The sequence below is a fragment of the Castor canadensis genome, chromosome 11 (genome assembly GCF_047511655.1).
Source record: "Castor canadensis chromosome 11, mCasCan1.hap1v2, whole genome shotgun sequence".
NCBI classification, from domain to species: domain Eukaryota; kingdom Metazoa; phylum Chordata; class Mammalia; order Rodentia; family Castoridae; genus Castor; species Castor canadensis.
The window spans coordinates 89097334-89110874 of NC_133396.1; the positions used below are offsets into that span (position 1 = coordinate 89097334).

The 13541-nt window shown below is 36.9% G+C and overlaps 1 protein-coding gene across 2 annotated transcripts in view; it reads left to right on the forward strand.

Moving 5' to 3' along the window:
- Positions 1 to 13541, forward strand: part of Ankrd45 (ankyrin repeat domain 45) — a 116954-nt gene that overhangs the window by 86738 nt on the left and 16675 nt on the right. Inside the window, exon 3 of one of the 2 annotated variants that reach the window (XR_012438825.1) lies at positions 6252 to 6417. The gene's annotated coding sequence lies outside the window, so the exon portion shown is untranslated. Of the gene's footprint in view, positions 1 to 6251; positions 6418 to 13541 lie in introns of those variants that run through there. The other variant, XM_074047458.1, reaches the window with a different exon arrangement.

The following is a 13541-nucleotide window of genomic DNA, read 5'->3' on the forward strand; positions in this document are numbered from 1 at the left end:
CAGGATGTTGCAGAGTTTGATTCTGATTGATGCTCTGTCTTCTGCTTGTTGGGAGAAAGAAAAAAAAAAAAAGAGAAATGGCTGCGGGGCTTTTTCCCCAGGGCTGGAAATGCCTTGCTGGCTGTGCTGCATGGGATTTTTGTGGCTGTTGGATGCAATTAAAAGGTGATTTAAGGGTCAGTCTTTGAATTCTATCTGTACCTAATGTGATGGTGGTTATTATTTTGGCTAGGAGCAATCAGAATTATCAAAGTGTATCTTCAATATATAAAGAAAGTATCTGTGGTCATGGAGCTTAGGATTTCTGATTCCCTAACCTAGCTGCCATTTTGGATCTCAGTTACATTTCTGTACATCAATAATGAACTAGCTAAAAAGGCAGCCAAGAAAGCAATATCATTCAAAATAGCTTCAAAACAAAACAACCCCCCTCCCAAAATTATAAATAAATTTAATCAAGGATGTGAAAGAGCTCTGTGATGAAAACTGTAAAACACTGCTAAAAGAAATTGAACACACACACACAAACAGGTAAGAAGTCCCATGTTCATGGATTGGAAGAATTAATATTGTTAATAAAGACCCTGATAAACAAAATAATCTTGAAAAAAACTGGAGGCAAGTAACTTCAAAACATACTACAAAACGCACTACAAAACCAACCAAAATAGCATAGTACCAGAATAAAAACCCATAAACTAATGCAAAATGAACCCAGAAACAAACCCACATGTTTGTTACCACTGGTTTTCAGCAACAGTGCTTCTCAAAATATTCAGACTGAATGTTCATTTGCTGAAGAATGAAACTAGACCCCAGATAAAAAGAATTAAAAAGTGAAAATGGATGTAAGACTTAAGCATAAGACTTGGAACTATGAAACTACTAGATGAAAACACAGGGAGAATGCTTCAAGACATTAATGTGGGCAAAGATTGTATTGTATAAGAGCTCAAAAGCACAAGTAATAAAAGCAAAAATAGACAAATGGGACTATAGTAGATGAAAGCTCTGTACAACAAAGGAAACAATTAAAGTGAAGAGGCAATTTGAAGAATGGGAAAACACTTGCAAACTATTCAACAGGGATTAATATTCAGAATATATGTAAGGAATTCAAACAAGCAACCCAAAACAAAACAATTCAATTAAAGCAAGCAAATGATCTGAATAGACATTTCTCAAAAGAAGGTAAGCAAATGGCTAACAAGTATATTAAAATGTTCAGCAACACTAATTATCAAGGAAATGCATATCAAAACCACAGTGAGGCTTGTCATGGTGGCACATGCCTATAATCCCAGCTACTTGGGAGGCAGGACCTCATGTCAACCCATAAGCCAGGTGTGGTGGTCTGAGCCTGTAATACAAGCTACATGGGAAAAGTAAAGACAAAAAACATGCAAACAGCTGGAAACAGAATAACTCATTGCTTAATGAACAATGGGTCACTGATGAAATAAAAGAAGAAATTAAAAAGTTCCTGGAAGTCAATGAAAATGAAAACACAACCTACCAGAATGTATGGGACACAGCACAGGCAGTCCTGAGAGGAAAGTTTATAGCCATGAGTGCATACATTAAAAAGACTGAAAGATCCCAAATCAATGACCTAATGATACATCTCAAACTCCTAGAAAAACAAGAACAAGCAAATTCCAAAACAAATAGAAGGAGAGAAATAATAAAAATAAGAGCTGAAATCAATGAAATAGAAACCAAAAAACCATACAGAGAATTAATGAAACAAAAAGTTGGTTCTTTGAAAAAATAAACAAGATCGACAGACCCCTGGCAAACCTGACTCAAATGAGAAGAGAAAAAAACCCAAATTAGTAGAATCAGGAATGCAAAAGGGGAGATAACAACAAACACCATGGATGTCCAGGAAATCATCAGAGACTACATTGAGAACCTATATTCAAATAAATTAGAAAATCTTAAAGAAATGGACAGATTTCTAGATACATATGATCATACAAAACTGTATGAAGAGGACATTAATCACCTGAATAGATCTATAACACAAAATGAAATTGAAGCAGCAATTAAGAGTCTCCCCAAAAAGAAAAGTCCAGGACCTGATGGATTCTCTGCTGAATTCTATCAGACCTTTAAAGAAGAACTGATGCCAACCCTCCTTAAACTGTTACACAAAATAGAAAGGGAAGGAAAACTGCCTAACACATTTTATGAAGCCAGTATTACACTAATCCCCAAACCAGGCAAAGACACCTCCAAAAAGGAGAACTATAGGCCAATCTCCTTAATGAACATTGATGCAAAAATCCTCAACAAAATAATGGCAAACCAAATTCAACAACACATGAAAAAGATCATTCACCACGACCAAGTAGGCTTCATCCCAGGAATGCAGGGGTGGTTCAACATACAAAAATCAATAAACATAATAAACCACATTAACAGAAGCAAAGACAAAAACCACTTGATCATCTCAATAGATGCAGAAAAAGCCTTTGATAAGATCCAACACCATTTCATGATAAAGGCTCTAAGAAAACTAGGAATAGGAGGAATGTACCTCAACATCATAAAAGCTATATATGACAAACCTACAGCCAGCATTATACTTAATGGAGAAAAACTGAAACCATTCCCTCTAAAATCAGGAACTAGACAAGGATGCCCACTATCTCCACTCCTATTCAACATAGTACTGGAATTCCTAGCCTGAACAATTAGGCAAGAAGAAGGAATAAAAGGAATACAAATAGGTAAAGAAACTATCAAAATATCCCTATTTGCAGATGATATGATCCTATACCTTAAAGACCCAAAAAACTCTACTCAATAGCTCCTTGACACCAGCAATAGCTATAGCTAGGTAGCAGGATATAAAATCAACATAGAAAAATCATTACCATTTCTATACACTAATAATGAACAAACTGAGAAAGAATATATGAAAACAATTCCATTTATAATAGACTCAAAAAAATCAAATACCTAGGTGTAAACCTAACAAAGGATGTGAAAGACCTCTACAAGGAAAACTATAAACTTCTGAAGAAAGAGATTGAGGAAGACTGTAGAAAGTGGAGAGATCTCCCATGCTCATGGATTGGTAGAATCAACATAGTAAAAATGTCTATACTCCCAAAAGTAATCTACATGTTTAATGCAATTCCCATAAAAATTCCAATGACATTCATTAAAGAGATTGAAAAATCTACTGTTAAATTTATATGGAAACACAAGAGGCCACGAATAGCCAAGGCAATAATCAGTCAAAAGAACAATGCTGGAGGTATCACGATACCCGACTTCAAACTATATTACAAAGCAATAAGAATAGAAACAGCATGATACTGGCACAAAAACAGACATGAAGACCAGTGGAACAGAATAGAGGATCCGGATATGAAGCCACACAACTATAACCAACTTGTCTTTGACCAAGGTGCTAAAAATATATGATGGAGAAAAGACAGCCTCTTCAACAAAAACTGCTGGGAAAACTGGTTAGCAGTCTGCAAAAAACTGAACCTAGATCTATGTTTATCACCCTATACCAATATTAACTCAAAATGGATCAAGGATCTTAATATCAGACCCCAAACTCTAAAATTGGTACAGGAAAGAGTAGGAAATACTCTGGAATTAATAGGTATAAGGAAGAACTTTCTCAATGGAACCCCAGCAGCACAGCAACTAAGAGATAGCATAGATAAGTGGGACTTCATAAAACTAAAAAGCTTCTGCTCAACAAAAGAAATGATTTCTAAACTGAAGAGAACACCCACAGAGTGGGAGAAAATATTTGCCAGCTACACATCAAACAAAGGACTGATAACCAGAATATATAGGGAATTTAAAAAACTAAATTCTCCCAAAACTAATGAACCAATAAAGAAATGGGCAAGAGAACTAAACAGAACTTTCTCAAAAGAAGAAATTCAAATGGCCAGAAAACACTTGAAAAAATGCTCACCATCTCTAGCAATAAAGGAAATGCAAATTAAAACCACACTAAGATTCCACCTCACCCCTATTAGAATAGCCATCCTTAGCAACACCACCAACAATAGGTGTTGGCAAGGATGCGGGGGAAAAAGGAACCCTCTTACACTGTTGGTGGGAATGTAAACTAGTACAACCACACTGGAAAAAAATTTGGAGGCTACTTAAAAAGCTAAACATTGATCTACCATTTGATCCAGCAATAGCACTCTTGGGGATATACCCAAAAGACTGTGACACAGGTTACTCCAGAGGCACCTGCACACCCATGTTTATTGCAGCACTATTCACAATAGCCAAGTTATGGAAACAGCCAAGATGCCCCACCACTGATGAATGGATTAAGAAAATGTGGTATTTATACACAATGGAATTTTATGCAGCCACGAAGAAGAATGAAATGTTATCATTCGCTGGTAAATGGATGGAATTGGAGAACATCATTCTGAGAGAGGTTAGCCTGGCCCAAAAGACCAAAAATCTTATGTTCTCCCTCATATGTGGACATTAGATCAAGGAAAAACACAACAAGGGGGTTGGACTTTGATCACATCTTAAAGCGAGAGCCCACAAGGGAGGTATGAGGATAGGTAAGACACCTAAAAAACTAGATAGCATTTGTTGCCCTCAACGCAGAGAAACTAAAGCAGATACCTTAAAAGCAACTAGGCCAATAGGAGAAGGGGACCAGGAACTAGAGAAAAGGTTAGATCAAAAAGAATTAACCTAGAAAGTAACACACATGCACAGGAAATTAATGCAAGTCAACTCCCTGTATAGCTATCCTTATCTCAACTAGCAAAAACCCTTGTTCCTTCCTATTATTGCTTATACTCTCTCTTCAACAAAATTAGAGATAAGGGGAAAATAGTTTCTGCCTGGTAGCGAGGGGTAGGTGGGGAGAGGGAGGGGGCAGGGGGGTTAGAGAGGGGGTTGGGGAAGGGGGAGAAATGACCCAAACATTGTATGCACATATGAATAAAATAAAAAATTAAAAAAAAAAGCTACATGGGAGGCATAGGTAGGAGATTGCAGTCCGAAGTTCTCCCTGAACAAAAATTCAAGACCTCATCTGAAAACTATATGAAAATGGGTCAAATGATTCAGTGCCTGGCTAGGAAATGTGAGACCCAAGTTAAACCCCGGTACCACAAAAAAAAAAAGGAAATGCCACAATAAGATAGCACTGTATCCACATTAGAATGCTATCACCAAATAGATAAAAAAAAAAAACAAAAACAAAAAACAAACACTGGTGTGGATGTGGGAAAAGGGGAAATTTTATACACTGTTGGTGGGAATGTAAATTAATATAGCCATTATGGAAAATAATATGGAGGTTCCTGAAAAACTATAAATAGGACTAGTAATAGGTTCTAGTAATAGCCGCAGGTAATGAATATGCTACATATTCATTAAATTTAAAGCTACTTGTGCACTCCCATGTTTATTGCACACTATTCACAATAGCCAAGATATGGAATGTGGTACATGTACAAAATAGAATATTATTTTAGCCATAAAAATAAAATCCTGAGGGTGAATATGGTGAAAATTTTATGTACTCATGTATGAAAATGGAAAAATGAGACCTGTTGAAACTATTCCAGGAATGGCGGGGGGGAGACAAAGGAGAATGATGGAGGGGGTGAATTCAACTATAAAATATTGTAAGAATTTTTGTTAATGTCATAATGTACTACCAGTACAACAATAATATGATAATAAAAAAAATGAAATCCCATCTCTGGTGGCAATATGGATAGACCTAGAAAACATTTTGTTAAGTGAAATAAGCCAGGATAGAAAGACAACTATCCCATGTTCTTACTCATATATGAGATCAAAAATATAAAAAACAGAACAGTGGTTACCAGAGGCTGATGAGGAAAATGGGGAGAGGAGGATAGAGATGGGTTGGTTAATGGGCACAAAAATATAGTTAAGTAGGATTAAGTTCTAGCACAGTAGGATGACTATAATTAACAATAATTGATTATAATTTCAGAATAACTAGAAGAGACAATTTTTTATGTTCTCCACGTAAAGAAATGATAAGTGTTTGAGGTGATGGATATGCCAGTTACCTGATTGCATCATTATACACTGGACACTTTGTTCTCCACAGATATGTGCTATTATTGTGTATGAATTAAAAATAATAAAATAAAAATAGATATAACCAAGATATGATTCTCAGGATATAAGTAAATGCAGTCATGCTATCTTTGGATGGGAAATCTAACTCTGTGTTATGTGTTCGTTTGCAGGTCTTGTTAACTGGATTGATTAGCTTCTCTGTAGCATTTGTCCTGATTGGATATGTGGTTCTGAAATTTAATGCAGCCCAGTGGGATGTGCAATCTTGCTTGCTCTTTAGCATCACCCTTGGCATTATAGATCCAGTTCACTCAGTGAAGTCACTGAAGACCATTGGTATGTCAGAGTTGTTTGTCTTACCTTGAAGGTATGGGGATGGGTTGTTCTCTTTTGATGATATTTTTCTTACAGGAATTGTAAATCCAGCAGAGTGGGATTTGTGCTTTTTTTCCCCTTGAGAATAGAGCACTGATTAACTTGAAGGAGGTAGTGCAGATAAGACAATCACTGAGGATCTGGGATAAATTGCATCGATTATAATCATAAAGAATGTTTTCAAGAGGAAAATGTTACCTTTCTTGAGGGTGACAAAAATTGGCATTTGTATTCTATATCACTCAATGTGAAGCTACAGGGTAGAGATTCTAAGTTTTGGTGACTTTGTTTACCAATACAGAGAGAAAGCAAAGATCCCAAATGAAATTTTTCCAAAGCCTTGCAAACTTTCCTTAGAACTGCCTGCATTTTGAAAGATCTAAGGCTGGGCAAGTGGTGGAGGGGTAGTAGTTTATTTCCAAGAAAAGGGGTAAGGAGATAGTCTGGTACTCTATCTATATTCGATAAATGCTAATTCCCAAGAGGATTTGAGGTCTTGTACCATTTCCCTTCTTATTTGGTAGGGTAAAAAGTGATTTTGCCCTGAAATATCCCCCTATTGTCATGTTTTATTAACACAGCAGTGAAAACATGAAGTAGCTGGGTGCTATGGTATCTGTTTTTGACTCAGAAATACCTTCCTAACCAACTTTAAAGTATAGGTTGTATTTAGAGGAAATATATTGCCTTATGATTGGAGTGAGAAATGTGCACTCTTTCTAGGAAACAACACTGCTGTTTTTACATTTTACCTACCATTGGAAAAACATAGGAGAACTTTAGACGCTTTGGTAGTGATGTTCTTTGCTACCCACATTTTTTTATTAGTGTGTATTAATTGTACAGTGTGAGGGGGTTTCCCGGTTATATTTCTATACATGCATATAATGTACTTTGATAATATTCACCTCCTCTATTATTCTTTCTTATTCCATATTCCCCAACTGTCCCCCCCTTTTTATCTCTCTTGCAATTTTTAAAATGATTTCATAATGACCTTTTCATACATGCATACAATACAATATACTTCAGTCATAATCTCCACCCCCTTGTACTCTATTTTCCCCTGACTCCTCCTCCAACAGTCTCTCATTTATATTCATGTCTATTTTTTCCTTTAGATCTAGCTTTGCATATGAGACAAAACATGTGGTATTTGTCTTTCTGAGTCTTGCTTATTTTGCTTAACATGATGTTCTCCAGTTCCATCCACTTTTTCCTGCAAATGATATAATTTCATTTCTCTTTTTGGCCACATTTTCTTTATTCATTCATCTGCTGATGGGGATCTAGGCAGATTCCATAAATTGGCTGTTGTGAACGTGCTGTGATAAACATGCATGTGCAGATCTCTACTGTGTACTGGCCTGCATTGCTTTGGGTTTCTGCCCACGAGTAGTACAGCAGGATCATCTGGAAGTTCTGCTTTTAGTTTTTTGGTGGTACTGGAGTTTGAACTCAGGGTCTCATGCTTGCTAGGCAGGCTTTCTATCACTTGAGCCACTCCTCCAGCTATTTTTTTTTTGAGGGACCTCCATACTGATTTCAATAGTAGTTACAATAATTTACATTCCCATCAACAGTGTGTAGGGTTCCTGTTTCTCTGCATCCTCACAAGAATTTTTTTGTTTGTTTTCTTGATTACAGCCATGATTATCACCCACTGACAGGGGTGAGATGGAATCTCAGTGTCATTTTGATTTGCATTTGCATTTTAGCTAAGGAAGTTGAAAATTTCTTCATGTATTTGTACTTCTTCTTTTGAGAATTGTGTTAATTTATTAATTGGGTTATTTGTTCATTTGTTTATTTTTTAAACTATATATTCTGAATATTAATTCATTGTAAGGTGAATAGTTGGCAAGGATTTTATCCCATTCTCTAGGCTCTCTCTTCAATCTGATAATTGTTTCCTTGGCTGTGCAGAACCTTTTTTAACTTGATGCAATCCCATTTGTCAATTCTTGCTTTTATTTACTGAGCAATTGGAGTCCTATTCAGAATGTTGTTGCCTGTGCCTCTATCTTCAAGTATTTTTCCAATATTTTTTTCTAGTAGTTTCACAGTTTTAGCTCTTACATTAAGGTCTTTGATACATTTTGAATTGATTTTTGTACAGGGAGAGAAGTATGAATCTAGTTTCAATCTTCTACATGTGGATATCCAGTTTTCCCAATGCCATTTATTGAAGGGGCTGTCTTTTCTACAACATATGTTTTTGGCACCTTTGTCAAGAATCAGATGGCTGTGGGTGTGTAGGCTTATTTCTGGCTCTTATATTATATTCCATTGGTCTACATGTCTGTTTTTGTACCAAACCCCTGATGTCTTTGTTGCTATGGCTTTATATTATAATTTGAAGTCAGGAATTATGATATCCCCATCATTGCTCTTTTTCTCAGGATTGTTTTGGCTATTCAGGGTCTTTTGTACTTTCATATGAATTTTAGGATTCTTTTCCTAGTTCTTAAAGAATGGCACTGGAACTTTGATGGGGAATACAATCTGTAGATTGCTTTTGCCAGTATAGCCATTTTCAAAACATTAATTTTGCTGATCCATGAATATGAGGGATCTTTCCATCTTCTAGTGTTGTCTTCAATTTCTTTCTTTAAGGTTTTATAGTTTTCATTATAGAGGTCTTTCACATACATTCCTAGGTATTTATTTTTTTGATGCTCTGTGAATGGGGATGTTTTCCTGAATTGTTTCTTTTGCCTTATTGTTCTAAGAATTCAAGCACTATATTGACTAAGAGTGGAGAGAGTGGACACCTTTGTCTTGCTCCTGACTATAGAAGGAAGGATTTCATGTTTTCCTCAGTTAGTACAATTTTGGGTGTAGGTTTGTCATATATAGCCTTTCTTATGTTGAACTATGTTCATTCTAGTCCTACTTTCTTCGGAGCTTTGGTCATGAAGGGATGTTTGATTTTGTCGTAGCCTTTTTCTGCATCTGTTGAGATAATGTATTTTTTTTTCCTTGAGCCTATTCATATTCTCTACTATGTCTATTGATTGTATGTGTTGAATCATCTTTGCATTCCTGAAATGAAATCAACTTGATCATGGCATATAATATTTTATTGTGTTGTTAAATTTGGTTTGCAAGCATTTTCTTGAGAATTTTTACATCTGTGTTCAACAAGGAGATTTTCACAGTTTTTTTTTGTTGTTATATCCTTATCAGTTATTGCATTAGAGTAATATCAGCCTCATAGAATTAATTTGGTAGTATTCCTTCCCTTTCTATATTACATGATAATTTGAGTAACATTGGTGTTAGTTCTTTAAAGGTCAGGTAGAATTCATCCAGTACTGGGCTTTTATTTTATCTGGGAAACTCTATTACTGTTTCACTCTTATTGTTCATGATAGATCTATTTAAGTAGTTTATACGCTCTTGGTTCAATTTTTGTACATCAAGTATAGCTAAATATTTATGCATTTACTTAAGATTTTATAGTTAATTAGAATATAAAAATTTAAAACATTCCCTAATGATCCGTTGAATTTCATTGGTGTTTGTGATGATAGCCCCCTTTTCAACTTCAATTTTATTAATTTAGCAAGGAGCTTTACAGCCTGAGGATTTGGCTGAGTCCTACTTGCTTTACAGGCCCCCAGGGGAGCAAGCATCAGAACCTAGGTGTGTACTGTTGAATAATGTGTGTGTGTGTGTGTGTGTGTGTGTGTGTGAGAGAGAGAGAGAGAGAGAAAGAGAGAGAGAGAGAGAGAGAGAGAGAGAGTGAGAGAGAGAGAGAGAGAAGACAGAGCAGATCCCAAAGGTTGGTCTTGATACCAGATTTCACCCAGCAGTTCCTCAACCTGTAGGAGGGAGCAGTCTAGGGATAGCACATTGTTCTCAGGACTTGAGCTTTGAGCTCTCAGTCCTGCCTAGAAGCAAACATTCAGAGCACACAGATCCCTCCCAGAGGCTTGTCTTAGTATGTTCAGGCCCTGCCCAACAGTTCCCCACCCTGGGGGAAGGAGCACATGGTTCTTAGAACCTGTGCTCAGGGCTCTCAGTCCCACCTGACATCAAATATATGAGGCCAGCAGGCAGCTCCTAAAGGTCTAGCACTCTTGCCAGCCACAGGCTTGAAGCTCTATTTTCACAGTGATCCTTAAGCAGCAGGACATTCTCCTCACAGGGGAGGATGGGACCACTGGCCACCATACCCTTCACTATTTACGTTTCCTGCTTCTTGAACCTCTCAGAGGGCCCACATCAGACCTTCTCCTTCTCTATGACCACCTTGTATGGCCATCTCCCACCCAGACACCATGGCATGGTGTCTCAATAGTCCCTGAGCCTTGATTGTTACTTGTTTTTGAATCCCTAGAGTAGCTCAGTCTCAAACAATAACCCCTTCTCAATATGGCACCTCATTATAGTTTTCTATATGGGGAGCGAAAAAGCTGTTCTTATTCTCATATTCTAGCCTGTTACACAGGTGAAGTCACTGTCACACCAAATCCTCACACTGGGTTGAAGGCTTGGGGAAGTATGGGCTTGTCCTACTGCTAGGTCTGCCTGTCTGTCAACAAGGCCACCCAGCTTGCTTTGCGTTGGAGGTTTCAGCCTCCCCTCTTCCCTGGATGCTGGGGCTGGAGATGCAGACTGTCTCCTAATTTATTCTTTCATCTTTCTGTTTCTCCCTGTTCTGTTTTCTTATGTGGTTCCTGTGTTCTTTCTCTCTTTTTTTCTTCAAAATATAATCTTTCCTTTGTTACCCTGAGTGTTCTCATTCATGAAGTCAAATGGAGAAAGTTTTTACTCCACCATCTTGCCCTGCTGTTTGTATTTACCACTTATTTTATTTCCTCACTCATCTATAGCTCATTACTTCTTTTTCCGTAATTTCTTGACTGTAAATGATTATAATAAACTATGAATATTATTTAACGCGGTTTCCATATTAACTTTTTTTTCCAAAAAAGGATTATAATAGAACATCTCTTCTTTTTTTAAAGACAAAATTAGTGAAGTTGTCTGGCTAGCCCTTAATTACTATTTTTTCTTAGTAAGATAAATTTGACTTGTTTTTGTGGGGAAAATCATTCTTGCTTATTTTCAGTGTTGCAGGGCTACCATAAGTACTTTTCTTGAAAGCACTTACTTTGATTTGTCATAACACATTAATTTTTGAGGAAAAATTATGCTTTGCTATATGCCTAAAATGATCATAATATATATTTCACTATAATTTCTACACTGTGAATGATGCTTTTTCAGGTGAAATGCCCTTCTGCAATATAAAACCTTCCTCCTCTGATATGGACTGACTCACTAGAAAAAGAGTGGATGTTTAGATGGAAGTTGAAAGAAACTTGCCTATTCATCACCTGTTTTAAAAGAGTGCATAAGGCTCAAGTATTTTTATTTTAAAGAAGATCTAGTAGAGGATCTTGTAAGGGAATAACGTACAAAGATTAGGATGATCGTAATTGAATAAAAAGAATTATATGCATAGAAAAGAACTTCACTGTTAAACTAGTCATATTTGGGTTGTAGACTTATGGGTGATTTTTGTTTTATTCTTTCCCTTTAAAAAATTTTTATAGCAAAGCAATATGTTAGTTCCACATTAAGCTGATAAAGAAGGTGAAGAGTAACTACTGTGGTTCTTTATTATTAAAATAACTGTGAAGCAGATTCAAGACTTCATGCACCAAACATTTACTGGCCCTGGTTGATTTGCTGAATTTGAGATGAAGTAAAGGACTTCTTCACCAGATAAATCAAATGTGTTAATAATCTCCAGATTGTTTAGCCAGTAATTTTGTGCCTTTTTTGTTTTGGGGTCTTTAAGACAGGGTCTTGCTATGTAGCCCACCCTGGCCTCAAATGCATGATTCTCCTGTTTTAGCCATCTGGGTGCTGGGATTATAGATGTGTGCTATCATGCCTGGCTTTACTTTGTGTCTTCTGTCCCAGCCAAAATTGGTAATGTAATAAAATGAGAAGATTGTGAGCTATTGTTGTCTGGGCTGCCTATAGTAATGAAGCAGGAAGGAAAAAACTAACCAGTCTAAATATCAGTCCACAATCAGACCCTGAGCCATCCTGGAGTTTACCCTTTCACTTGGGAGATGTTAGCAAGATAAGCATTTAAATATTCTGGTGTTTCATTCACATGCAGTTCAATCACTGGGAGGCAGATATTTCTTTTCTCTTAAACTACATCTGTTATCCTTTGAAAAAATAATAACCATAACCCCTTAAACTATATTTACTCAATTATTATGTTTCATGATACAAGGCAAAAAATGAAGTATTAACCATGTCCAATTTTGTTTGGGTTAAAAAATGTCACTGAATATGATCAGTTTTGGTTTTGATACAATGGATTATATCAAATGGCTGCTTTTAGCAAATACATAGCTGTGTAATTCTTTCTGCATGGAATTGTAATTGCATTGGGCCGCATAGTATACCACCACAGGTCATATGTTCTTTTTCTGTTATGGTACTGGAGATTGAATCTAGGACTTGTGTTTGCTAAGCAAGCACTCTGCCCCTTGAGTCATGCCCCCATACTCATTGTTCTTAAATACGGGGTTTTTGTCCTAAATAAAAGGAGTCCAGGTTGACAGGAAGTTCTGCAAACTCATCAGTGGTCCCTTTGTTTATACACTGGGGCTAACATGGAAACAGGAAATGGATTTATCTTCCTGCTTGAAACAACGAAAAAAACGGGACAAAATGTATGAAAAAGACAGTTTGCAGACAATCACAGGCCAGTGATTTCTGAGAGAGGGAAAAAAAGAGATGCGCCCTTGATGACTCTTGCTGCAGCTGGAGAGTTTCTAGGTCTCCGTGTGGGGAAGGGTAGGTTAGGCAGAGTCTGGTGGTTTCCTTGAGTTGAGATGATCCAGGACTGGGAGTTCAGGAGGGCCAAGGTGGCTAGAGTTCACAGAGAAAATTACTGCACAGATGAAGGCTGCCTCAAGGGAGGTGGGCCAGAGGCCTGTAGAAGCTCCTTTTTGAATCTTTGGATGGGTACTCTTTAGTGCATGCTCGTGAGGTAAGTGCCTAAGGCTGGAGAAAGAAAACACTTGAAGGAGCAGAGGGAATAATTC